The following is a 27,339-nucleotide window of genomic DNA, read 5'->3' as shown; positions in this document are numbered from 1 at the left end:
TTTGTTTCCCCCTGCATTCCAGACAAGAAGCAACTGCAGGGAAGGAGGCTGAGGGAGAGAGATGCTTCCACCTGTCTCAATTGGGCCAATTTAGTTGAACTAACGGTACAACCCACTGAAATTCACAGATGGTGGCTCTGTGCTCTGACCTCAGACAGGTTACCTAACTCCTCTGTAAGCTCAGTCTTCTCAGCTGTAAAATGGGGAAGTGAACCAATCTCCGACTTTTGTAGGTTAAATAATATAAAGGAGTTGTTACTGGTCAGGAACGATTACTCGTCACCTAGCACATGGTGTTTCACAAACGTTGGGAAGAAACATTAAAAAAAAAAAAAATCCCCCAGTGAGGCACTCTTTGGGGGAGAACCGTCAGCAAAGACAGGATGGTGGCCCCAGAGGATTTAGGGGACGCTTTAGCCAGCGGCTCCCAAGCTCCTCCAAGCGAGGCCGCTCAGTTCTGGGCGATGGTGTGGCTTGAGGGCCCGAGCGAGTCACCCAGTTTGCTTAAGCGAGTTCTTTCACACACACCCCCATATACACTTTGGCCCAAAATTCAGTGAGGTTTTTTTCTTCCTTCTTCCTCTGTTGTTGTTGGGTTCTGATTACTTCCATCTGGCTGTGGCAGCTAGAGTGGAGTCTCTAAAAAAAAAAAAAAAAAAAAAAAAACCCAAAACAAACAAAACAAACAAAAACCCTCCCTGCAAAACACACATGTACCAAACCTAGAAGGCTTCTCGCCTCTCGCCTGCAGGCGCTCGGAAGGCGACTCGTGCGAGCCGCAGCGGGGGGCGCGGGCAGGACCCCAGGCACCTGCGCGCCCTGCCGGCTGGAAGAGGGTCCGCTCGGAGCCGGCCGCCCTCCCCCCTTTGCCTCCAGTCCCCGGCTTCCGCCCCGGCGCCCGGAGGAGCGGGCGCACTGGGAACTGCGACCCGGGCATCTCCCGGCGGAGGGAAAGAGGGAGGTGGGGAGGGCGGGTGATTTCAGAGATTGAAAACAGAGCAGTCCTTGCGCCTCAGCCCCGGAGCTCATCTGACTTGAGTTAGCGCCCCCCCCCCCCCCCCCCCCCCCCAACCCCGGCGCCTTAAAGCCTTAAAAAGAAAAAAAAAAAGTGTTGGAAACTGGCGCGTTCTTTCGTTCCCTGCTCGAACTTTGTTCGTAGGTGTGCTTTCTCTCGAGACTCGGTGCTGGGGAAGAGGATCCTCGACCGCCCCTCCCCCCACCCCCAGGTTCCCCTGGCCTCGGGTCCCCCGGGTGCCCCCGGAGGCGGGGGCGCGCGGGGCGGGCGGGGGCGCGGCGCCCGGGTGTGCTGCAGCCGTGCGCGCGGGGGCGCTGCGCCGTCCGGGCGGCACTGATGGATTGCAGGAGTGCCGGAGCTCGCCAGCCGAGGCAGCACGGCTCCGCGGACTTTTTTTCAAACTCCCATCAATGAGACTTCGAGGAGGAGCGGGAGGAGGCGGCGGCGGCGGCGGCGGACGCGCAGGAAGGCGAGGAGGCGCCGGGGGAGCCAGAGGAGCCGGAGGAGCTGAAGCAAGGAGCGTGGGCCGCGCGGCGCGCGGGAGCCTAGGGGAGCTCCCGGCTCGCCGGCGGTAGGGGCTGCTGGGCCCCCGCCCGCCTCTCGGTCCCCTCCCCTGCCTGGCCCGCCCCGCCCCGCCCCGGCCGGACTGAGCCCCGGTACACGGCAGCCCGCGGCGGGTCGCCGCGCCAGCCAAGTTGGGATGGGGGCCCGAAGCCACCGCCCGGCGCCCCAGAGGCCACCTGCGTGCTAGAGGCAAACTTTTGTCTCCCTCGGTAAAGTTGCATTGGCCTTCTTTTGCTTGCTTTTCGTTGCGAAGTGCCCCCCTACGCCGTCCGAGCCCGGGGCGACTGGGATGCTGCGCCGTCTCGGAGGGTCCCTCGGCCGTGTATCCTCGCCACGGCACAGGGATCGGGGCACCGGGATTGGGGGGCCGGGGGCTGGCGAGGCGGCGCCGTTTCGGGCTCTGGCCAAGCCGGAGCGGGGACAAAAAGGGGGCGGGGGGTCCAGGGCAAGGAACTTGTGGCCGGTGGGCGATTTTGCATCCCCTTTCCTACCTGGGGGAAGAGCCCGTCCTCTCCCGTTGCACAGCCTGGCCGGCCCGCAACCCGTCTTCACCGCGTCTAAGACGCGGGCTGTTTGTGCGGGAGGTGGTGGGTGGCACCGGAGGCTGGGATGCTGCGAAGCTCCCGGAGGTGGACGGTGGGAGCGTGACTTAGGGGAGTGTGCGGTGTGTGGAGGGGCTGCGGCCAGCCACTTGGGAACTTCTGACTGCACTTCTCCGCGCTACCCGTCGCGGAGCCCTGCCTTTCTTTCTTCCTCGCTCCTTCCTCTCGGTCTTCGGGCCCTGTCGCCCCCCTCCCCCTCGGTCAGGCTCTCCTCTCCGGCCTCCCTCCTTGCTTCTCTCCGCCAACTCCTCCTCCTCCCCTGCCCTCCGCCCCTAGATCCGCTTGACTTCTCGAAGGGATCCGCACGTAATCCCTGGCCCGGTCCTCGGGTCCCCCCACCCCTCACTTTCATCCCCGCCCCCACTCATCGTCTCCCCCCCCCCCCCCCACCCCCGAAGGGCCAATCTCTCAACAAGTATATTTGCTGAGGAATTTGAAAAATCCACTACTGCAACTTGATCTGTGTGTGATGGATGGGGAGAGGCGCGTAGAGAGTTGGGCGCCAATCCTATTAAGGGTTTAGAGAGGGGAGCGTTTTTCCCGGACGGGGGCGGAGGTTGGGTAGGGAGGGGAGGAGGAAGGGAGCGTGTGCGTGTGCGAGTGTGAGCGCGCCCGCCGCGTCGGGGAGCTGAAAGTCCACCCTACTCGGCGCCTTTTCAGCCCGGCAGTAATTGCTGTCATTTCCTAGGAAACCCGACTTTCACAGCGCGAGGAGCTCTGGATGGAGCCCGCGCGCTTCACCCTGGGTGACCGACTGCGGACGCGCTTGCGGGCCTCGCTCCCCTCCCCCCCGCCCCCCAAACCCCGCCTGGGTGCCTCCCTTAACTACCCTCCCTTTTGTATATTTTTCATGTGGCTCTCTGGGTAGATCCCTGCTGGAAAAGCGCACCCTTCCCAAGTCCGGTGCCGGGCCCTGGGGGGTGGGTGGGGGGGTGTTTCCTGCGCCGCTCTGCCCTCCCACCCGGGCATCCCGCTGGGTGCACGGCCTCTGGCGCGGGCTTTGCAGCCCGGTGGCCGCGGCGGAGTCCTGGGCCCCCGCCCCGCCGCCCTCGCCGGGCGTGTGAAGGTTTAATCCCGACAGCTTCAGATAAAGGGAGCAGTTGTAAAACGCTCATATGCTGTTTGCAGACGAGGCTCTGGGGGATGTTGGAGAATTTGAAAGTAAACGTTTCCCTCGCAAGCGGCATAAAATAGTGTTTAAACAAATATTGTATTGGCATGCTCAGGGGGCCCAGTGCCAAAAAGTAAAGTAAATAAACTGTGAAATCCAAAATATACAGCGGTGGAAAGCGGAGGAGTGAGCAGGCTAGTCGCAAGTCCCCCTGATGAGATCTGTTCTGGCCACTTCACCACCGAGCCCCCTCCCCGCCCATTTCCTTACCTTGGCTGGGAGTTTCCTTCCCTCCGCTTCCTAGTGTCTGAGGGCAGGCCTCCCTGGGCCTGGGAGCGACTTGCCAGTTGCACCCACCGGAGGGAATTCTTTGTGTGGCTACTTGGGCTGGTCTTCCCCAGGGGAGGGGAGGGCACCCTGGCCACGCTTGGCTGCTTTTAATTTTGACTTTCTTCATTTGGGCTTTTCCCAGCTTCTGGTCTGCCCTGGGGCTGTTCTAGAATGTGGACTCTAGAACTTGCAGATGTGTGCCCTGCAGGCTTCCCTCCCGTGGGCCTCTGGCCACACTTTTCCTCTCCTTCCTTCATCTTTCTTGCTTCCGTTTTCGTAGACTTGCCTGCTTCTCCCTCCCATGGCTGAGGGTTACTGGAAATTGTGGAAATGTTCTCTTCCCGATTTAGATTCCATTCGAACCCAGACACAAGGAAAGTTGTCACTTATCTAAGAGTTTCAAAGTTAGTTACTGTTTCGTATTACTGAAGTTTGGTTTTGTATTTTCCTTCTGCTCTGAGAAACCCGCCGACTTTGGGAGGTGATTTAGTGGTTCTAGGGGGATCTACCCTGATGCAGGAAGAGTCCCAGGTAGGTGAGGGTGAGGAGCCCACCTGCCCAGGAGATCGCCCTCGGGTGAGCTGTCTGGCCCTTGCTCTGGCATCTGAGAGACCAGTGAGAGCAGTCTGTTTTCCAAGTCAGCGAGCGGGTGAGGCTGAGAGGGAGAACCACCGCCCCCCAAAGCCGGGCCAGGCTCCCGAGGAACAGGGTGGGACCGTTAGAGATGTTTTTATCCTCCGTGGGAATGGTTTCGAGGGGGAGTTTGCGGGGTCCAGACTCCTTCAGCAGAACCTCCCAAGGCTGTGGGGGGAACCTCTACAGCTCGCACTGACCCTGGCCGTGGCCTTGGAGGGAACTCTGGACTGGGCCCCACCTTGAAGTGTGTGTGGAATTAGGCGAGGCCCTTCTGGAGTGCCACTCCACTTTCTCGGGGGTGCTCCAGGCCTTGTGGGGAGAGCATCGGACAGAGGAGATCCTTTGAGTTGCCTGGACGGAAGAGGGGGCCACAGGGCTGCCGGTCAGCGGCTCACTGCCTGGCCGTGGGGGTCTTGGAGGCTGTGTACTGTAGCTGGCTTGTTTGCACTGCCGACTGAAAAATACACAAATACTTCATGCTTTTTGTACTCCCACAAGTGCCCTGTACACAGTGCGGCCCATAGGGCTGGATTAGCAAGCCAGGAGATTCAGCAGGCAGGCAGACAAAATTGGATATTTGTCTAATAAACACCCTTCTCCCATCAGGGCCTCCCTTGGCCACCCCGGGGCGGGGGGGCGGGGGGGACTTCACCCCACAGATGCCAGCAATTCCCTTTAAATGAGACCAGGAGGTTGTCGTGTGCACTCTGAAAGCCTGTGTGACCCCTACACACCCTGTGGGCTTGTTAACGCTCAGAAAGGAGCCCTACATCCTTGTGAACACTACAGGTAGGGCTGCTTGCTTTTTCTTGGGAAAGTGTGTGTTCATCAGGGCTTGTGTTCATCTGAAGGACGCTCACTCATGACACTGGTTTGAGAGAGGTAGAGCAAACCAGTCTTCCTTCTTCAGGCCCCGGTGTTGGGGGGTGTGTGGGGGGGGGGGTTTCTACCTGTGCCAGAGCCCGGTCCTTGGTGCAGGAGCAATGGCCAGGCCAGGTGGACCCTGTCGCTGTGGACGGCCACAGCTGTTCCCGCTGGGCCAGGGTCCTTTGAAAGGGAACCCCAGGGAAGCCGTCCCTCCCCCCCCCCCACCCCCCGCCCCTTTCTTCTTTTCAGTAAGTGTCAGAGGCAGGGACGAATGAAACACGTGAAGAATGCCAAAGAGAGAAACTATTCTCAGATTCCAGAAAATTCAGAGGCGGAATAGGTGACTATACGCACTACCGAATATGCAGCAGTCTAAAGACCTCGGGGAGGAAAGCGACTCTGTAATTGTTTCCTGAGGCTTGTTTCAAAGACCCAAAGGGAAGGGGACACTGGTGTTTGGTAGTGTCCTTTGGTAAAGAGTAACAGCTTTGTGGTTTTTGAGTAAACACACGACACCAGACTCAATATTACTCATTTTCTCCAAAATTAATTTGGGTGTTTGCTGTGGAATATAAAAGATTTTTAAAAACAAATCATAGGTCATTGTTTTTAGATTCTGAGGGTGACAGAAGCAACTTTCACCTACAAAACGATGGTTAAAACCCTGAGAAAATGCACCAATGAGAACAGCATGCTTTCTTCGCTTTTAATGTCTTATTTTTCCCAATTTCTTCACCAACAAAAGCATTCTCAGTAATCCTGGTTGTGTTCTGATCCTGGTTTCTTAAAAAACGTGAAAACGGGGGAAAATAAGTCATTGAAGGTGTGACCAAAGAGTACATATTAAACCATTTTTGAGATTTTCATTTAAATTGAATAAGTTAATGTGGTTTTGTGTGTTTGCATGTGTGTTGTTAAAAAAAAAAAAAAAACAGGTTGCTGGGAAGTGTGTTTTAACTGTGAGTGCCCGGTTTCATGCATTAGCATAAGAAAAAAGTTTTAGTGCATTTACTATTGTCTTGAATGAAGAGTTTCAGCAAAGGGAAGGAAAGCCGCGAAAGGGTGATGGTCCATTGAGATTCTCCAGCAGCCCCCAGCTCGTCATCTGCTGCTGAAATCTGTGATCGGATATCACTTTTATCTCGCTTTTCCATTCTCTGGCCTTTTTCACACGTTCACTTTTGTCAGGGTTTATTGATTATGTTTTCTTCTCTGCAAATCTGTGGAAAATTTAATGAACCAAAAACAGCAGTGAAATAAAGGGGACTTTTTATTCATTAGCACGGGATTGATTTCCCCCCTTGGGCCGAGGGCCCCTGGCCTCCCGCGAGTGGGGGGTGGGGGGGGGGCGGGTAGGAGGGCGGACAGCGCTGCTGCAGGCTGAGGCGGGGCCTCCCCAGGCCTGTGGCCTCACCGATGACCAGCACTGGTGAGCCTGGGACTCCGGTCGCAACTGAGCGTTCAAAGCCCGCACAGGATGGCTCTTTCCGGTCAGCCCGAGTCTACCACGCCGTAGACCCCAGCCTCCCCTCCAGGATCCTAGCTCAGGGGGCTTTGGGCAGGGAGCGGGTGGAGATGGGTATTTGTACTCCCCAACCTTACAAACCAGTTGAGAGCCCGCCTAGGCCTTCCCGGGGACACAGTTAAGTATCTCTCTTCCTCCAGCCCGGCTCGGAAACCTGTAATTAAGCAAAGCCCCTGGTGTGATTACACTTTGCTGACTCCGCTGGGTTTGGAACCGCTCCTCTCTACGAAATAGGGTGAACTCTTGCTCTTTGCAGAGGCTTCCCGGGTAGCCTGTGGTAGACTTCTATGGCACGTCTGTCTGTCTGTCTCTCCCTCCCCTCCTCTCCTTTCTCCCGTCCTCCCTCTCCTCTTTGTCTCCTTTCTGTCTTCCTCTCCCCCCCTCTCCTTTTTACTCCCTCCTCCGCCCCCTCTGTCTCTCCTTTAATGTCTCTCTTACCCCATTTCCTCTTTCACGGCTTTATTTTTCCCTCTCCTTTCTCCCTCTCCCAACTCTCTTTGTTTCTCTCTCCCTCTCTTTTCTCTCTTGTCTCCCTTCCCATCTTTTCCCTTCTCTCTCTGCTTTCCCCTCCCATCTCCCCCTCCCCCCACCCCGTCCCCGCCCCTCCACTTGCCGCCCCGAGGCGGGCTGGCCCGGGAGGCGGCGTGCCCAGCCCATGGGGACCGTGCCTGCGGCCGGGGGACGTGCGGTGCCCCGAGTGCCCGCGCGCCGGCCGCGCCGCCTTCCTCCCACCTGCCCGCCGGCCTGGTTTGCGGCGCCCGAACAATGGCCACATTGTCCAGCCGGCGCACCGGCCGCCTCCGGCGAGTGGCGGCAGGCCGGACCGTGCTCGTGGCGAGTCGGGAAGAAAGCCAGCGGGCCAGGTCCCACTGGGCCCGCGCCGCCACCGCCACCGCCACCTTTGTCACCGGGCGAGCGCCCCGGAGCGCGCGGGCCCGCTGTCCCCGCACCTGGGAAGGGCGCCTTTTCCCAAAGCTGGGGCCCAGGCTGACTCTCCCTCCCGCTCCCGATGGACTCGCCCCCCCCCCCATCCCCCTTCCTGGGGAAGGGAGCTCGAGGTCAGCTCAGTTTGCAGAGTGGGTTGAGAGCATTTCACCAGACCCAGCAGACATGTTCCCAAACTTTTGGTGGCGTCAGAAACTTTTTCTGCAAGGCATCTGCGAGACTGACTACAGCCAGGGAGGCCTCCTGTTGCCCGGTCCCCACCCCAAAGGCTGGAAAAGAGTGGTGGTCTCTCGGCATCGTCCGCACCCCTCCCCCACCCCCACCCCCATTCGTCTTGACCTGTAGGGATTCAAGACCTCTTAGCTCAGAAAAAGAAAGATCTTTGAATGCTGAGGATGTTAAAAGAGCATCGGTCCCCGGGTCCAAGCAGATGCTTAGCAATGCTTCTTTGTGCGGTGGACAATGCAATAAGTCAGCCCGACTTTTGAGCCACATTTATAAGGAACTGTAAGGGCCGCTCAAGTACACTTGTGCTAAGTTGAATTGATTGAAATTTAATGGCGGTTAGTGGCGATGAATGGTAATGATTTTCCAGCGTATCTTTGGCATACTTGACATTAATAACCGGAGACTGTGTGTGTATGCGCACCAAGCGCCTGCCACACACGTGAGGCGGTAGCATTATTCATTTTCTGAGATGCCAGTCCTTTGCCTCCTTCCTCTGCTCAGATCCTTTTCCTCCTCACCATAATTCAGTTGTTCAGATGATTTAAAAAAAAAAAAAAAAAGGGAAAAGATGGAAGGAGAAAAATCTTTCTCCGTTGAGCATGTACATCATGTCAACATAATTTTGAGCTCATGATTTTTTTCAATTCCTACATAAATCAGCTTCTAATATACAGAATGTGATGAATTTGTTTTAGCTGCCATCATGAATTAATGTTATGCAAATAGAAGCTTTGCAGGTGAAATGATTTACTAAATAATTTCAACTTCTAATATTTAAGCTCATTCATTATGTTGGGAGTTAAAAACAAACAAACAAAAAAAAACCAAGTCCATATTTTTAAACCTGAGATGGGGAGATTAGTATTTGAGTATTTGCTGTATAGGCAGACCTTGATGGCCGGAAAATAGCTCTTAATTTGTTGAGTCTTTCTTTGAGAGTCTACAGTTCACCAAGCAGGTGCTTAAAAAGAAGGGGATGGAAGTCTTACCAAGTTTCAGCTGAGGGAGGACACGAATGCGTTTAAATAATTCCAACGTGACTATCAAGATAACATACCCCTGGGGATTGAACTAGTTTTGCTTTGGGACCGAAGAGCTTCCGTTTTGAACTACTCTTGAAGGAAGAATATGACTGAGCCCGGTGGAGAGGGGTGAGGGCCTTTGATGTCCCCTGCCCCGTCTTTGTCATTTGCTAGTTAAGACTGTTTTTTATTTATTTATTTTTAAAAAAATTTTTTTTTCAACGTTTATTTATTTTTGGGACAGAGAGAGACAGAGCATGAACGGGGGAGGAGCAGAGAGAGAGGGAGACACAGAATCGGAAACAGGCTCCAGGCTCTGAGCCATCAGCCCAGAGCCTGACGCGGGGCTCGAACTCACGGACCGCGAGATCGTGACCTGGCTGAAGTCGGACGCTTAACCGACTGCGCCACCCAGGCGCCCCTAAGACTGTTTTTTAAAAAAACTTATTGACTGCGCCACCCAGGCGCCCCTAAGACTGTTTTTTAAAAAAACTTATTGACTGCGCCACCCAGGCGCCCCTAAGACTGTTTTTTAAAAAAACTTATTGGGGCGCCTGGGTGGCGCAGTTGGTTAAGCGTCCGACTTCAGCTCAGGTCACGATCTCGCGGTCCATGAGTTCGAGCCCCGCGTCAGGCTCTGGGCTGATGGCTCAGAGCCTGGAGCCTGTTTCCGATTCTGTGTCTCCCTCTCTCTCTGCTCCTCCCCCGTTCATGCTCTGTCTCTCTCTGTCCCAAAAATAAATAAACGTTAAAAAAAATTTTTTTTTTAAATAAAAAAAATTTATTATTGAAATCTACATGAACATACAATGTTATACTGGTTTCAGGTGCACACAGTACAGTGATCCGACAATTCTATACTGGTTAAGACCATCGTAAGACCAAGTCGTTGACACCTGCCTACAAAGGTGGCAGCCGTATAGAAAGTTGGACAGAGGAAGAGAACTGCTGATGGCACCCCCTTCCCCCCATAACTGCTAGGAACCCTTTCTTATATACCTCGTCTTTCAGTCTGTTTTCCTCTGGAAAGAGTTGAGGAAGGGAGTTAGCGTGATGGATGAGCGCATATGAAGAAAAATAGCTGGAACCCTTGAGGTTACCCTCGGGGAGAGGGAGACCAGTCATTCAAGAGCTGGCTGACCCTGTGCGGGTTGCTTTTTGCCTCTCTGTGTGGAAGGCAGGCTTTGGCAAAGGTGAGCTCAGATCCTTTGGCTTCAGAACCTTGGGAGCCGCCGCACCTCGTCTCTCACCACCCACCCCTAAGAATCAGAGAGCAGGCAGGGTGGGAGGACCCGAGTTTGGAGAAAGTGTGGGGTCTCCTGCCACTGCTTGGGCTTCCGGGGAGCAGGTGATGCAATGCTGCTCAAGGAATACGCCCCACCTTCCCACCAGTCACTCTCCCTAGCCCACTGTAGTGCTCGGGCACCTCTGGGATGTGGTCATGTCATGACCATGGATGGGGGTGGACTTGGGACATTGGTGGGTGTTGGGGGCAGGGGCAGCACAGGGCCTGTGGTGGCCTTTTCAAGTTTTCTTGAAGGCTATGGACAAGTTGAAGGAAGGCTGACACATAAATATGTCTCGGATCTCTGGAGATAAGGGTAGACTTTTGACTTTACTTCTCCAAAAATTGAGGTCATTGTGGTCCGATGACAGGTTGAAGGCACATCACTCAGACATTTCCGCAGACAGCTGTGGGTTGTACTGTGGTGATACATTATGTGTCCGGGCTGTGACAGCGTATTTAGGGCCGGCCCTCACTGTCTGCTGAGATCAAGGTGAGGGGACGTCTGTGATGTCCCCGGACTGAGTGTGTGCATGTGTTACCTTGCTTGTGTAGGGAAAGGCGAAATCAGACTCCAGGGTTGCACAGCCAGGAATTTTCCGGTTTGAATGTAATTCAGATGTTTTCATCCATAGAAAGTGCATATAATATAGTCCGTTTACTCACTTACGTGATATAGTGTGTTAAGTTACTCTTCCTGTTACGTGTGAATGTGGGGTGTGTGATGTGTATATGTATTTATTCTGAAACACATATATATCAGTAAGTCTCTTATCAGATCCCTATAAGAATTAGATTTTTTTTTCTTCTTCTAAGATGCACTTTACACAAAAAAGAGAAATAGCGTACGAGAACGATGTCAGAACAGGAGATGAGTTATAGAGGCAAATCTGAGAATAAGGCCTCAGGCATCTCGAAGTGGAGTTCTTGGGACTCCTGAATCAGGTTCAGGTGGGCAGTTTGTTAAATATGCAGATTTTCAGGCCCCAGGAAGTACATACTGAATGAGACAGAATTCCTGTGGAGTGGAGTTCTGAGATCTGCATTTTATCAAGGATCTTTAGGGTGGGGTGATGCAGATTAGTGTTTTCTTCCTGTGATGTTCCCCAGTTCCTTTGTGACTTTTGCAATAAGAAAGGGGTAAGCATTCGCATCTGTAAGGCTTGATGGACAACCCAGGATGGGTCCCAGCAGATGGTAAGACTTAGCTGCCTGGCCTAGCTATTGCTGGACTGGAGGTTGGGGCAAGCTGGCCAAGAATTGAGCTGTTCTGAGAAGTGGACTTTAGGGCAGAGGCTCTCTTTCATGGGACTGTGAAAGGTTTTTTCACTGTGAAAGTCAGCTTTCAGGCCCCATGAGAAACCAGAGTGTAGTGAGCTTATCAGGTGTGTAGTTATGGCCTGAGGGTCCCTAGGATGGCTCCTGTTTGTTTTTGTTTTTCTTTTTGTTTTTTATCCTGTGTAGGTAACCTCATGTGCATCATGACAGCTGTCTCAGTGCTCATGACTGAAGTGGCCAGAAGTTGGACCCGCTTTGGGGCCAGTTCAGTTTCACGGCTTGAGCAGGCATTTTGCAATTTCCATTCAACTGAGGTTTGGCTGAAGGGCCTACCTTGTGGGTGTTCTTATGGTTTCCGAAGAAGGGGAGGAAAGAGATAGCCTGGCAGGAGTGTGGGTGCAGAGAGGAGCCAGTGTCAGCTGCCCTGCCCACGCTGTGACGGCCTGAGGCCTGGGAGCCAGTGGAAGGGGCCTGCCCCGAGGGGAGGATGGGCCGTGGAATGGTCCTCCACCCGTGAGGTCAGCCTGCGGCCCTAGTGCGCAACGCTGCCTGGCATCCTACCCCCCCGTCACAGCGTCCCCTGCCCGTACCCTGGCCCTGGCGTCAGCCTATTTCAAGAACGTCCTGTCTCACTGTGCCTTGAGTCTTCTTCAGAGTAAGAAGGCAAAACGAGCCTGGAAGGAGTCTGAGTGTGGGCCAGCTGAACATGAGGACAGGCGCGGTGTCTCTCTGGCCCTTGCTTCTCAACTCAGAGTGGGAGTCCTGACCTGCCTTGCTGGTGTGTGTTAGTAGTAAATGAGGCTCTGAGTGGGAGCCCAGCATGGCCCTCGCTCAAGGTCAAGGCCCCGAGAATGTTGGCCTTTCCTGTCACTAAATCCCTGCTGGCCTGGGACACTTGGGCTCCTACATACATGCCTCTGACTCTGACGGCCTGCACCAGCTTTCGGGGGTTTTGTGATTTGTAGTGTCCTGCAGTGTAGACCGTGTTAGCTTTATGTTGATACTTCAAGTGCACCTGGGCAAAAGGACTTCGAGAGAACAGGAAACAAGAAAACTTTCACACGTGTGAACTTGGGACTTGTGGACTCCTGCTCGTCTGTTTGTGCACTTGGTTTGGATGGAGGCCGTTTGGAGGCATTCGGCGGGTCTGAAGGTGAGGTATTATTTTCTGTTCACATTTGCTCAGCTCCTCTGCTTGGTCTACACTCCTGGGGGCAGACTGTGAGGCAGAGCGAGGGCACACCGCTTCATGGCTCCCCTGGCCCTGGGAGCCCTGTGGGAAGTGGGGCGTGGGCTGCTGGTGTCCCCATCTCCTCCGGGTCTCTGCGGCGCGACACCCGGGTGCCGAATCCTTCTCCAGATCCAGCCCTCAGGCCCAGGCCCCTCGGGCCCCCGGTGCTTTCTGGCCAGCTGCTTTACCAGGAAAGGCTGCGACCCCACCCTCTAGTGTGGTGCTTCTTCATTGCCATCCTCTTCCATGTTCAAGGAGCCCACCTTGGATGGGTAGTCGGTGGCAGGCAGAAAAGCCAGGGCAGCACAAGGCTGATGGCTTGGCAGCCTTGGTTTGCCGAGCTTGAGGGTCCTGACAGCCTCCCCACCCTGTACCCCTACTACCCACCTGGGGTATGAGTCCTGTTCCTGCTTTCGCTGATTTCAGCTGTGAGAGCCAAGCTTCTAGACCAGTGTCCGGTCATAGGCATCTACTGGCCACGCCTCACGGAGCTGGCTGCCTGAGTGAGCACCCAAGTGGCCCAGCCAGTAGTCCAGACAGGCGGACAGACAGACAGAGCAGTGCACAGGACAGGCCTGGGTCTCACCCACTGCCCAGCCCAGCCCAGCCCGCCCTGTGGGGACCTCAGGTTTCCCAGTGGCCTAGGTCCTGTTGCTCCCTTTTCTGTTTCTGTTTCCTTGAGTTTCCCTTTATTTAGGTTTAAAATCCTTTTTTCATGGCTAGGGGCTCTGTATTCAAGGCGTGGGCTTTGATTTAGCACTGGAGGTTTCAAGCAGAGCCTTCTCTTCTGATAAAAAACTATTAGAAACAACAACAAAGTAGTTTCCCCACAAGATCTTAAAACTAAGGAAGACATACTTTTTAAAAAGTTGTGAAATAAGGAACATCATAAAGAGGAAATTTTGTTAAATATCCTTCCAGTCTCATTCTATTGTTTTTTATGTTATTTTTTTTAAGTTTATTTATTTCCTTTGGGAGAGAGAGAGAGAGAGGAGAGAGGGATGGGCAGAGAGAGGGAGAGAGACAGAATCCCAAGCAGGTTCTGCACTGTAAGCACAGAGCCCTGTGTGGGACTCGATCTCACGAACCTATGAGATCATGACCTGAACTGAAATCAAGAGTCAGATGCTTAACTGACTGAGCCCCCCCCAGTGTGAAATATTTTTGCTCTGTATTTTCTGACAGAATTGAAATTACATTATGTAGAGTTATGTGACTCTTGATTCACTCAGCATTTTATCATGGACACTTTCCCATGTTTATTAATGAGTAACTTCTAGTTATGTGGGGTTTGTTGGCTACAGGATCTTCTTTTGTCTGACTCTGTCATATTTTCACTTTGCTCTCTTTACGTGGTTGGACATTTAGATTGTTTCTAGTTTTAGTTATGATAGAAAATGCTGGAATAGATGTCCTCGTATGTACGTGTTTACCTGAAATTCTGAACGTTACGTTAGAATAGATCCTGCAAAGTGGTCTAACTTGGCCAAAGTGTTTGGACAGCTATGAAGCCCTCATTAGGTCTTACTGTGTTTCCAGTGGTATCTCCCTAGCTTTTGGGGAGAGATCGAAGATTCTGGCTTGAGGTTTTCAGGAGAACTGTGTACAAATCAATGTAAAACCATCATTGGGTGCCTTCTGTATGGCTAGAAGCATGCAAGTCACTTGCAGACTATGATCTCATTTTGTAGATAGGTAAACTGAGTCTGGCCACTGGGAGGCAGAGTCCTGAGCAGAGGGAGAGTTACTCTCCTGGAATTGGCTTCTGAGCGCTGCCCTGGGAACAGCTGGGCCACAGCACTGTTTCTCAGCTAGGACGCTTTGTTCCCCAGGAGTCATTTGTCAATATCCGGAGACATTTTTGGTTGTCACAGACTGGGGGGTGGTGGTGGTGTGTGTGTTAGTGGCATCTAGCGAGTAGATGCTTAACATCTTGTAACGCACAGGGCAGCCCTGGCAACAAATTACCCAACCCCAAATGTTACCGGTGCTGCAACTGAGAAACCCTGGGTAGAGGTCACCTGCTAAAGCAGGCAGCGGTGCCTTTTCACACCTCATTCTCACACCAGGCTGGAAATCTTCAACCTTCTTTTCTGTGCCTTGGATTTCAAAATGGTGTGGCAGTCGCCATCAAGAGGAATTCTTTGAGCAATCCATCAGTCAATCAGCCAGCACTTGCTGGAACATCTGTTCTGTGCCTTACGCTTATTAAGCTCGCGGCCGTAAGCGCACACCTTGCTAACTTGGTTAAGAGCCGCTGGCCTCTGAAATCCCAGCAGGTTTCTCAAATGTGCATCTTCTCCTGGTTCTTTCCATGCCTAGCAGGGGGGCTACTTTAGGAAAGTCATGAATTGGCCAGTGTGACCTCCGAAGACAGCTACAGAGGAAGGTTGCCAGGAGCAGGGACTGCCCTCACCTGCTGTCTGGAAGAAACTGGGTGTGTCTGTTTTCCCGGCCCCAGGCTGGGAAGTTTCCCACTTCACAATATATTCTGTACCAGGCTCTTCCTGGCAGCTACTAGTCAGGGATGGCAGAGTCCTGGGTCAGAATAGTGGGAAAGCCTGGGGGTGGGGGGCCTTTTGGCAGTGGCTCATTTGTTTAACCAAACAGTTGTGCCTAAGCAGTCCAGGAAGGCCTTCTTCCAGGAGAGGGCCCAAGCTGGGTCTCCGGGATGGGGACTTTACCATGGAGAGGCAGGGGAAGGAACAGCAGTCCAGGCAGAATGACTTGGGCATATGATGTGTGGCGTTTCTGGAACGTGCAGGGGGTCACTGTTACTTGGAGGATGAAGTGGGGAGGGGCTCTGGCAGTCTGCAGAGGGGCTCTTTAGGAGAGCCTGGGGATGCTTTGAAGGGGTGGCTTGGTGATGATAAGTAAGGATGGCCCTTGTTGTTAACTTTAGGTCATGAGACATAAGCACACAGGAACCCAGGTTCTCTGAGGGGCTAGAATATTTGGGTGGCAGAGTGATTCTCCACCTCTTAGGTTTGGGCTGATTCAGTTCTCCAGGTTTTTGTTTGTTTGTTTGTTTGTTTGTTTGCCCAGGTAAGCTAGGCACAGCAGTGGAAAAGAGGGAACTCCCAGCAAATATGCACGTACCTCTTCTCATGCTGGTAACCTTTGCCCATTTGGAGGCAAGAGCTTTGCCTTTTCCTGACCTACTCCCTGAAGATAACTCCCCTTACAGGGTCACCTCTTGCTGACCCTCATGGCTGGTGGAAAAAAAAAAGAGAAGATGAATCTGGTTCTCAGAACACTCTTCACCATGATCCTCAGGACCACTTTCAGTGATTTAAGGGTAGCAATGGTTATCCATCCATCCATCCATCTGTCCATCCTCCCTCCATCACCCATCCATCCTCCCCCTCATCCATCCATCTTTCCATCCTCCTTTCCTCATCCACCCATCCGTCTATCCATCTCTCCATCCTCCCTCCATCATCCATCCATCCATCCGTCCATCCTCCCTTCCTCATCCACCCATCCGTCCATCCATCTCTCCATCCTCCCTCCATCATCCATCCATCCATCCATCCATCCATCCATCCATCCATCTTCAATTCATCCTCTGTCTTTCCTTCATCCATTATTATCCATCATTCATCATCCACCCATTAGTCAATGGATTTTAAAGGTCTTTGCTGTTGGCCGTTGGTGTATTTCTCCGCCTATCCATGAAGCCAATAACTCAAGGGTCACCTCCTTCATGGGGTCTTTCCTGCCTCAGACCTAGACTCCCACTTGTCCCTGGAGTTTCCCTTGCTTGTAACACTCATTAAGATTGTCTTGCAATTTTCTGTTTATTTGTGCTTAGGATATGCTTGTTGATAAATGAATTCTGAGAGATTTTTCAGTGGGAGAAAATGGCATTTGTCCAGTGTCCTCTGACACCTCTCCTAAGAAACAAAAGTCAACTGAGCAGTCTCGAGATTGGTGGCCTTGTTTTGAGAGAGTTAAGAGCAATAGTTATAAAATGATTAGTTTGTAATATAGCAGAGTTGTATTTTTATACAATTTAAACATGAATTGCAGTTCATTTGAGCTCCATACATAATTTCTGTGTCATTCAGTGCCTGCAATCACAGTTTCTCTATTCCAGTGATTAGAGAGGGTTGCATTTGGGATTTGTAGACTTCGCTGATTTGCTTGAGTAAGGAAGCAGCCCTTGACCTTAGCGCTGCTGTGGGAAATGCTCTTGTCTTTAAACGCTCTTACACACTCTCAGGATGGAAGGGCCTGAGAGACCACACATTGCTTGAGCCCTGCCACCACCACTAGGTGTGGGACAGGCACTCGAGCCATGCCAGGAAGGACGTCTGTGTGGGAGGAATTATTTGCATTTTACAGATGCTATGAAGGCTTTGCGGTTTCATTGGAGCTGCCTAAGTTCCTAAAGGTAGAACAGTCAGGGTCACGGCTGTATTCTCCATCCCAGGGTTGGTTTCTCGTCCACAGGGGGGCTCTGCCATATCCTCTGGGAGGAGAGCAGGGCACAGCCTTTGTCTCGCCAGAGACTCCCTCTGCCTGGGAGGCAGGCTGGACAGCTGGGAGTGTGGCCCTGCTGTCCCAGCCTGTTTGGTCCATCTCCCACTTCTACAGGAGCTCTGTCCACTTGCTGTCCCTTCTGTGGCCCCTAGCTCTCTGAGGGAGGACTGTTGAGTGTTTTCCCCAGGCTAGTTCTTTCCCAGGCTGGCCCCACCCCCTTGTAATGGGCAAATTTGGACCCTCCGTGTTTCACACGATTCAGCTTGGCATCTGTTTGGCACCCTGGCTCCTGAAGGGGACTGTCCAGATAGCTGTGGCATGGCCATCGGGAAGGGACAGGCATATTAGCCCTTTGTTTGGAAGGTTCAGTGGAGCTCGGGGTTCAGATCAGGCACTGGAGACAGACTGCTCATCCCATCTCTTAGCCTCTGTTTTCTCAAATGTAAAGTAAAGACAACTGTGGACCCATCTCCACGGGGTATCCTGAGGATAAAGGCGTTCCTATGTGGCAGGTCCCTGGTACATAGTAGTAAGTCTTGATTATTATTAACAAGGCACCATGTATTTGACAGCTACATCACGTAGCGACTCATTTAGGCTCCAGGCAACCCCACTCCTGATTCCCTCTTAGCACGTGCTGCTGGTTTCAGCCATAGCCTCCATGCTTCTGGGTCTTACTGAAAGACATCTTGGTGGGGGCAGACCCTGTGCTTACCAGAACCTGGTCACTGGGCAGGAAAGAGATCAGTTTGTTAGCAGGCAGAATTTCTAAGAAGTGCCTGGTTTTGTCCTGTCTCAGACCAATGAGGCACCTACCAGACCTTACCTTTAGGCTGCCAGTGGCTACCCTGGGCCTGAGGGTGGCTGTGAAGTCCCCTCTGCCCTGCCGTGCTCTGGAGAGGCCTTTGCAAAGTGCGTCTCCCAGCAGATTCCTCCAGAAGCCAGGACGGTGACCGTGCCCTCCAACCTGTGGACCTGTTCGGGTGTAGATGGTTGCCAGGCAGAGAAGAGACACGAGCCTCACAGGGTGGGTGGCTGCAAGGCTCCCACGGAGTAGCTCCCTACGGCTGCTCAGGGTCTTGTGCTGTGGACAGGACAGCTGTGAGGCTCCCTTGCCTAAAATTGTCTTGTCCCTATTCTCACCTCGACCTAGGGATCATGATGGCCCAAATATTGAAACAACAAATTTGCTTTCTTGGATTAAAAGGAATTTTTTTTTTTTGTCTACTGAAGTCTAGTCTTCGTTTCTCTGTTAATATTTATTACTCCCTCCCCAACCCCCAATATTTTACAGATTCGAGATTGCATCCTGTAATTTTCACTTAATGTTTTTTGGTAAGCATTTGCTGTAAGCTTTGTCAAAATGTGTTTGTTGTTGATTTTTCTATTTTGGACATAAAGGTTATTTTTTTTTCATGATCATAACTAATTCTTCTAAAAACACTTTTATATATAAGTGCTCTAAGATTATTAGCATAGATAACTTCCTCTTTTTAAAAAACAAGAACGTGTAATTTGTAAACTAGTTGAGAAAGAAGATGTAAAAAGAAGAAAGTACAAGCCATCATGACCTGAGGCTTCCATTCTGCATGCTCTTTGTGGGGACCTCCCCTTAACCCACAGTCCCTTCTAGACCTTTCTATGTATGTTTACTAGTATTTTCTACACTCATTGGATCACATCGCACATATTGTTTTGTAATTTACTTTTGTGGATTACCACCACATTTGCGTGTATGTTTTCCTGCAGATGTAAATCTTTGACTGTAACTGATCATGTTCTTTGGATCAATTTCCAGAGGTAGAATTCCCAATCAAAGGTGAGGTCATGTTTAGACTTTGCTCATATTTCTAGGCAAGTGGTTAACAAGAGAAGTAACTGCCCCAGGGGAGGGCAGCCCCTGAAGCTTGTTTTTCTGTTTTTTTTTGTTTTTGTTTTTGTTTTTTTGCCTCTGATACAAACTTAATACAAATAAAGAAGGTTAATGGGGCGCCTGGGTGGCTCAGTCAGTTAAGCATCTGACTTCCCCTCAGATCATGATCTCACGGTTCATGAGTTCGAGACCCACATTGGGCTATGTACCGACAGCTCAGAGCCTGGAGCCTGCTTCGTTCAGATCTTGTGTTTCCGTCTCTCTCTGCCCCTCCCTCGCTTGCATTCTCTCTCTCTCTCTCTCTTTCAAAAATAAATAAACGTTTAAAAAAATTTTTTAAAAAGCAAATAAAGAAAGTAAATACTCAGAAATGGATACTGTAGAGTGAGAGGTTCCCCCTCGAGGTAACTACCAGTTGTGGGTATGCGTGTGTTTTTTAGCATTTCTCAACTGACAGACCAACATTTAATTGTCATTATTTAATTTTTACACAAACGGGACCATGTTACCAATAGGGTTCAGCAAATTGATTTCTTCGTGCTCACTTAGCAATATGTCTTGGTGTTCTTTCCACATCTGTCCGTATAGATCAACCTCACTTATTTTATTTTTCACTTAACTTGTAATTTTTATTTACACCTATTTATTTATTGAACACATACATGCTTAATAATTTCAAAAGGCATAAAGGGTTATGTATATTTATATAATATAGAAAGTCTTGTTGGCCCTGCTGTAGCCCACCCACATAGTCCTCCCAGGGCCAATCGCTGATGCTAGTTTTTGTATGTTTCCTTCCAGAAATAAGTTTCAAGCAAGTAGCATTAAAATGAATACATAATCTTTTCCCCCTTTTATGCCCCAATGGAAACATAGTATGCCAACTGTATTGTAACCTGCCTTTTTCACTCAACCATTCTATGTGAGCCCATTAAAAGCTGCTTCATTCATTTTGCCTGGGAGGTATACCATGTATGGTTCTCCCAGAGCTGTGGGTTGTTGTTGTTTTTTTAAAATTTAGTCCCTATTGATGGACACTTGCCACAGTAAACAGAATTGCATTGAACAACCTTATGTCATTTCACGTACATGAGCGTATCTTTGTAGATAACCTCCTAGAAATGAAATTTCTGGGCATAAGCATGGAATTTTTTTGTGATATGGATAGATGTTGCCAGATCACTTTCCACTGAGGTTTAGACTCCCACCAGAAACCTACGAGAGTGCCTGTTTCCCCATATCCATGCCAACAGTGTTATTATCAAACCTTTTGGTCTTTCTCAATCTGATAGTTGGAAGACAAACCTCATCTCACTGGAGCTTTTTTTAAATGTGAAATTTGATAAATTTTGACTTATGTATGCCAGCTCTCACCACGATCAAGATAGGGAACATATCCGTCATCCCCAGGAGTTTCCTCCTGCCCCTGGGTAATCTGTCCTTCCTGCCTCCTCGCCTTCCTTAGGCAACCACTGCTCTGCTTTCTGTCACTACAGATTAGTTTGCATTTTCTAGAGTTGAATGGAACCAAACAAGATGTGCTTTTTTCTGGTCTGGCTTCTTTCACTCAGCGCTGTTACCATGAGATTCATCCATGGCATGCCTCTCCATAGTCCATACCTTTATTATTATTTTTTAAATGTTTTTAAATGTTTTTATTTATTTCTGAAGGAGAGAGAGAGAGACAGAGCATGAGTGGGGGAGGAACAGAGAGAGAGGGAGACACAGAATCCTAAGCAGGCTTCAGGCTCTGAGCTGTCAGCGCAGAGCCCGACGTGGGGCTCGAGCCCATGAACCATGAGATCATGACCTGAGCCGAAGTCGGATGCTTCACTGACTGAGTCACCCAGGCACCCCATTGTCCATTCCTTTTTATTGTTGAGTGGTATTCCATTGTATGGATATATCATGCTTTTTTTTGTCCAGGCACCTGTTGATGGACATTTGGGTTGTTTCCAGTCTAGGGTTATTACAAATAAGGCTGCTGTGAACATTTCCTAGGGTCATTGTAAGGGCACAGGCGTCCTTGTCTCGGGTATGGAATGTTCAGCTCATGTGTCTCTCTGGGTTATGAGGGTGATTGTGTTTTGACTTTTTAAGAAGCCATAAAACTGTTTCCCCAAGAGGATTGTGCCCTTTTTATATTCCCACCAGCAGTGAATGAGGGTCCCATCTCTACCGCATCCTCGCCAGCACTTGGAATGGTTAATCTTTTGAATGTTAGCTATTTTGGCTTTAATTTAATCATTGATGTAGTCATTGTAGTTTTAATTTGCATTTTCCTAATGAATGATATTGTACTTCCTCTGGCGTGCTTTATTGCCATCTGTGTATATTCTTTGGCACATAGTGTCTGAGTAACTCTTGTTCTGCCCCTAATTTTTTTTTTTTTCTTTTTACCTTGGTTTGTTTGTTTTTTAATTATTCAGCTTTGAGAGTTCTTTATACATTCTGGATGCAAGTCTTATCAATTATGTGCTTTGCAAATATGTTCTCCCAGTCTGTGGCTTATCTTTTCATTCTCTTAACAGTGTCTATTGTCCTATAAAAAAATTTACTTTTGATGGACCCCATTTCATCAGTTTTTCTTTTTTGTAGCTCATGCTTTTGGCATTGTAGCTGGGACATCTTTGCCTACAGTGAGGTCACAAAGATGTTTCTCTTGCGCGTTCTTTTTAGGAGTGCTAACGTTTCAGGTTTTACATTTAGGTGTATGATAACATTGAGCTAATATGGTTATATCAGTACATGGCACAAAGTACGGATCAAAGTTGTTTATTTGCTTACTTGCATGTAGCTATCTAATTAGTCCAGGGCTGTCTGTTAAAAGATTATTCTTTCTGCACCAAGTTTCCTTTGAAACTTTATTTAAAAAAATTGTTTTCCATATATGTGTCGGCCTATTTCTGGACTTTATTTTTCTAAAAATTTTTCAAGTTGATTTGTTTTTTTTTTTTATAAGAGAGACAGAGACCACGTGAGTGGAGAAGGGGCGGGGGTGGGGGGCGGGGGGTGGGGGAGGGGGAGAATCCCAAGCAGGCTCCGTGCTGCCAGCACAGAGCCCGACTCCCAGCTTGAAGTCATGAAACTGTGAGATCATGACAATCTCTGGACTTTCTATTTCACTCTTTTGATCTATTTGTCTATGGTAACACCAACTACATACTTCCTTGGTTACTGAGTTTAATAATAAGTCGTGAGGTGAGGTAGTGTGAGCCCTCCAAATTTGTTCTTCTTTCAAAGTTACCCCGGCTATTTTAGATCCTTTTGCATTTTTATGTAAATTTTAGAATCAGCTTGGGAATGTCTCCAAAAACCCTACTTTTAAGATTTTGTTTATTTATTTATTTTGAGAGAGGGAGAGAGAGAGAGCGCGAGCAGGGGAGGGGCACAGAGAGAGGGAGAGCAAGAATCCCCAGCAGGCTCTCCTCTGTCAGCGTGGAGCCCAGTGCAAAGCCCAGTGCAGGGCTCGAATCCACAAACCGTGACATGATGACCTGAGATGAAACCAAGAGTCGGAGGCTTAACCGACTGAGCCACCCAGGCGCCCCTACTTTTTCGATTTCGATGGAGATTGTGATGAATGTAGATAACATTTGGAGAGAATTGACATCTTAATAATGTTGCGTAATCCGTCCCTCCCTTTATTTAGATCTACTTTAAATTCTGGCAACAGCACCTTATCATTTTCAGTGTACCAGCGTTGTACATCTTTTTCGGATATATCCTGAGCTATTTTATGCTTTCTGAAGCTATTAAGTAGTATTTTAAAATCCCAATCTGCTAGCACTTCCAAGTTTAAACTGATTTTCACGTATTGTTCTTATATCCTGTTTTGTAGACTTTATCAGATTTTGTACCTAAAGGGTCACATCTGAGAATAAAGACAGTTTTGTTCCTTTTCTTTGCAATCTGGATGCCTTTTTATTTATTTCTTCTGGCTCATTTTACTGACTGCGGAGCCTCCAGTACAGTGTAGGCAAGATGCGGTGACACTAGGCGTCCTTGTCCTGTTTTTCGTGTGGATGGGACAATATGGTGAATCACAGCAATTGGGCTTTCAGATGTTAAACCCGAGTTTTCTGTTTTTACTTCATGTATTTTATTATTATTTTTTTTTAATAAGTAGGCTCCATGCCCAACATGGGGCTTGAACTCCCAACCCTGAGATTAAGAGTTGCGTGCTGTGGCGACCAAACCAGCCAGGTGCCCTTCATGTATTTTGAACCTGTAGCATTAAGTGCATAAACCTTCAGGATTGTTCTGTCTGCCTGATAAACTCACTCCTTTGTCATTATGAAATAACTTCATCTCAGGTAATCATTCTGGCCGCCTTTAAGATTTTCTTTGCTTTTGTAGTTTTCATTAAATTTTGAACATCCTTAGCCATTATTTCTTCAAATACTTTTTCTCCCCCATCTCTCCTTTGGGGACTCTAATCACATATGTATTAGGCAGTTTGAAATTGGCCCCCAGCTCACATGCCCTTTTATTTTTATTTAAGATTTTGTTTTATTTTTTTTTTTAATGTTTATTTATTTTTAAGAGACAGAGAGAGCACAGGCAGAGGAGGAACAGAGAGAGAGGGAGACACAGAATCTGAAGCAGGCTCCAGGCTCTGAGCTGTCAGCACAGAGCCTGATGTGGGGCGTGAACTCATGAACCGTGAGATCATGACCTGAGCTGAAGTCAGATGCTTAACTGACTGAGCCACCCAGGTGCCCCATTAAGAATTTATTTTATTTTATTTTATTTTTAATTTTTTTTTTCAACGTTTATTTATTTTGGGGACAGAGAGAGACAGAGCATGAACGGGGGAGGGGCAGAGAGAGAGGGAGACACAGAATCGGAAACAGGCTCCAGGCTCTGAGCCATCAGCCCAGAGCCCGACGCGGGGCTCGAACTCACGGACCGCGAGATCGTGACCTGGCTGAAGTCGGACGCTTAACTGACTGCGCCACCCAGGCGCCCTATTTTTTTAAAGTTTATTTATTTGAGAGAGAGAGAGCAGGGCTGGGGCAGAAAGACAGAGACAGAGACAGAGAGAATCCCAAGCAGGCTCCTGAAGGTCAGTGTAGAGTCCAATGCAGGGCTTGATCTTATGAACTGTGAGATCATGACCTGAGCCAAAATCAGAGTTGGATGCTTAACTGATTGAGCCACTAAGGAGCCCCTAAGATTTCATTTTTAAGTAATCTCTACACCCAACATGGGGCTTGAACTCACAATCCCAAGATCAAGAGTCACACGCTCCACTGACTGAGCCAGGCAATGACCCTCACACGCTCTTTTCTTTTGTAATTCTTTTTCCCTCCTCTGGTTTTCATATTAGATAGTTTCTATTGCCATTTCTTCAAGTTCGTGAATCTTTTTTCCCAAGTGTCTAATCTACCAGTCGCCCCATCCAGTGTATTTAACGTCTCTGGAAGTTGGATTAGGTTTTTTTACATCTTTGTTGTCTCCACGTGACTTTTTGAACATGTGGCATATGGTCATAATCACTGTTTTAAGGCTCTTGTCTGCAAATTCTAAATCCCTGTTTGCTCTGGCTCAGTTTTGATTAATTGATTATTTTCCTCATTATGGGTTGTCTTTTCCTGCTTTGTGTAGCATGCCTAGTAACCTTTGATGGATGTTAGATATTGCGAATGTTTTTAAGTTTATTTTTGAGATAGAGAGAGAGAGAGAGAGAGAGGGGTCACATGCACGAGCAGAGGAGGGGCAGAGAGAGAGGGAGACAGGGAATCCCAAGCCGGTTCCTCACTGACAGTCTGGCGCCCAATGTGGGGCTCAAACTCACAAACTGAGAGATCATGACCTGAGCCGAAATCAGGAGTCAGACACTTACCGGATTGAGCCACCCAGACTCCCCTAGATATTGCAAATTTCATCTTGTTGCATGTGGAAGAATTTTGTTTTCGTGTAAATATCCTTGAGCTTCCTCTGGGGCAAGGCTCATTTACTTGGAAGGTTTAATCTTGCTTTTAAGATTAGTTAGATGGGACAAGGGCCCAGGGTAAGTATCCCTTACTCTCAAGGCAACAACCTCAGTTCTCTCTACCCGGTGCCCTTGACTTTTGAGGTTCTGCAGTCTGGCTGGTGGGAACAGGCGCTGGCCCTGTGGGTGCTGGGCACCGTTCTCTCTCATCCTTCCGGATGGTTCTTTCCTTGGCTCTGGGGAAAGAACGGCATGTGCTGCCTGCATTCTGCAGTTCCCCTGGGGGGACCCCCTGCAGACTTCTGGTGTTCTCTCTCTGTTTGGCTCCCTCATCTTGGCATTCTGGCATGCCGACTCTACCTGTCCTGGCGCCCGTGGACGTCAGCCCCATCTCCGCAGCCCACGGCATCTGCCAGGTTCTGCTCGGGTTCACCTCCCTGCCCTGCCTTGCACCCTCACCACCCTGTTTGTTCCTGCCCCTCAGGGACCACTGTCGCTTTGTCGTCTCTCTTCAGTGTCTCGAAAATCACCATTTCAAAAGTTTTGTCTGGTTATGTGGTGGTTTTAGGGGGGGAACCTCCATCTAGTCCCTGTTTTTCCATCTTGAGTGGGAGCAGAGAGCTTAGTCTATATTTTTCTCCCTAGAAGGACCTTCCTGTGGTGTGGAGAGTTCCGCAGCACAGATACATACGCCTTACCCTGAACGTGCTCACGACCTGCCCGGAGAGTCTGGCTCGTCCAGAGGGAGGCTGGTGTCGCACCCGGTGCTGGGGCAGGGGCACCTCACCGGTTCCCCTGGCCCGGCCGCCCTGAGGGAGCGTGGCCTCCGAGAACATTTGTGTGGGCCGGAGGTTCGTGTGTTCCTCCTAGCACCACACACAGTCTCGGCAGCCTGTCCAAGGGCTGTGTGTACAGCTGAGCGTGGGAGCCGCGTCAGGGCAGAAAACCCCAGAGTGCTTGGGCTTGCCAGCAAAGGCACTCGTTCAAGATGTTGTCATGGGGAGAAAGGGGAAAACGGAAGTGGGAAGGGCCTGGTGTGAATCACTCTGGCTGGGAGGCCTGGCTCCCGCTGGACCGGGCCTCTCAGGCCTGGATGCAGGGCCCCGGGCTTTGTCTCACCCTTCACTGTGATGGAGTGCTGGGTCCTAGGCACAGATGTTCGGCCTGGGCCTCCGGCCTGACTGTGTGTTCAGGAGATGGGAAGGCAGCGTGAGGCCCAAGGCTCAGGCCCGGGGCTTCCTTTCACGCCTGCACTCAGCTGGGGCAGTGGAAAATCTCTGCTGGGTCTCCAGCCTCCGGAAGGGTGGCTGGATGAGGCCGTAAATCGTCCAGCCATGCCAGAGAGCCACCTCTGCCCTACTTGGGGAGAAGGCCGTGGGCAGGCCCTGGGGAGCCCACTGTTAAAAGGCTGGGCCAGGTCGGCCGTGGCTTCCCAGTGGCTCCAGAAACCCAGAGGGAGAGAGAGGCAGAGTGAGAGGGTAGTAGGACTTTGAAGTCAGTCCTCCTGTTGTGTAGAAGGGGAAGCCCGGGCTGGGCAGTAACAGTGGCTTGTCCAGGGACACACAGCCTGATCCGGGGCTAGGGCACCACCGGCCTTCCCTCCTCGCAGGAGAAAGGGGGAAGAAAAGGTCCCAGAGACTGGGGACGGGCCCTTTCTGTGCCCTATCTCGCGTGATTCTCCCTGTACCCCACCCCATCAGCAGGTTTCCTTCTTTGCTCATAGATGTGCCATCGACTGTGGGAGGCCACTTGGCCAGCAAGTGCAGTGACACAACTGGACAGTCCAGCCCGTGTGCCCTTAGGTGAGAGACCCTGATGGGGCCCTTGGATGAGTGAGGGGACTCAGCCATTGGGCTGCCCCTCATGGTCTTAGATGTTCTGCTGTGACATTCCTTTCTGGGCGAAGATGGGTTAGTCTCTGAAGAGCCAGATGAGACACACTTTCTGTGTGACTTTGGGTAAGGTCCTTGCCTCTCTGGGCCTGAAGGGGATGTGCTAGATCCTCCCAGGGCCAATACCAACTCTAGAAATTCTTGGAGGCTCCCTTTGCCCTGGGGTTTGGACCCTCCTTGGGATGCTAGCTGAGGAGTGGTCCTGCGAGGGGGCCCTGAGGAGCGTCTGGGGCCTCCCAGAGGGCATCACCGTGCCTTTGAGGGGATGTCTGAGAGTGTGAACATTCCAGAACATTCCAAGGACCAGAAGGGATGAAGCTTTTCCAGGACTAGGAGATGGAGTGTCTCCCATTCACCAGGACCTGGAGTGACCTCTGGAGGTTGTGTTAGGAGATTTTGGGGACTTTTTCCTTTTGGCACTTGTGTGGGAAGGCTTGTCTTCGAGTTATTCTGGGGAGGTGTCTGCATTTTAATCATCACCTGAACTCCTTGGTGACTTGTGCCTGTGAGCC

The 27,339-nt window shown here is 50.5% G+C and overlaps 1 protein-coding gene across 1 annotated transcript in view; it reads left to right on the top strand.

The window, feature by feature from the left end:
• The first annotated feature begins 1,363 nt into the window (after positions 1–1,363).
• GLI2 (GLI family zinc finger 2) overlaps positions 1,364–27,339 on the top strand; it is a 257,356-nt gene continuing 231,380 nt past the window's right edge. Inside the window, exon 1 of the mRNA XM_045479495.1 lies at positions 1,364–1,788. The gene's annotated coding sequence lies outside the window, so the exon portion shown is untranslated. The remainder of the gene's footprint in view (positions 1,789–27,339) is intronic.

The sequence above is a fragment of the Leopardus geoffroyi genome, chromosome C1 (assembly GCF_018350155.1).
Source record: "Leopardus geoffroyi isolate Oge1 chromosome C1, O.geoffroyi_Oge1_pat1.0, whole genome shotgun sequence".
Taxonomy (NCBI): Eukaryota; Metazoa; Chordata; class Mammalia; order Carnivora; family Felidae; genus Leopardus; species Leopardus geoffroyi.
The sequence above is the reverse complement of the archived record's forward strand: the minus strand, read 5'-3'. Positions and strand labels throughout refer to the sequence as shown.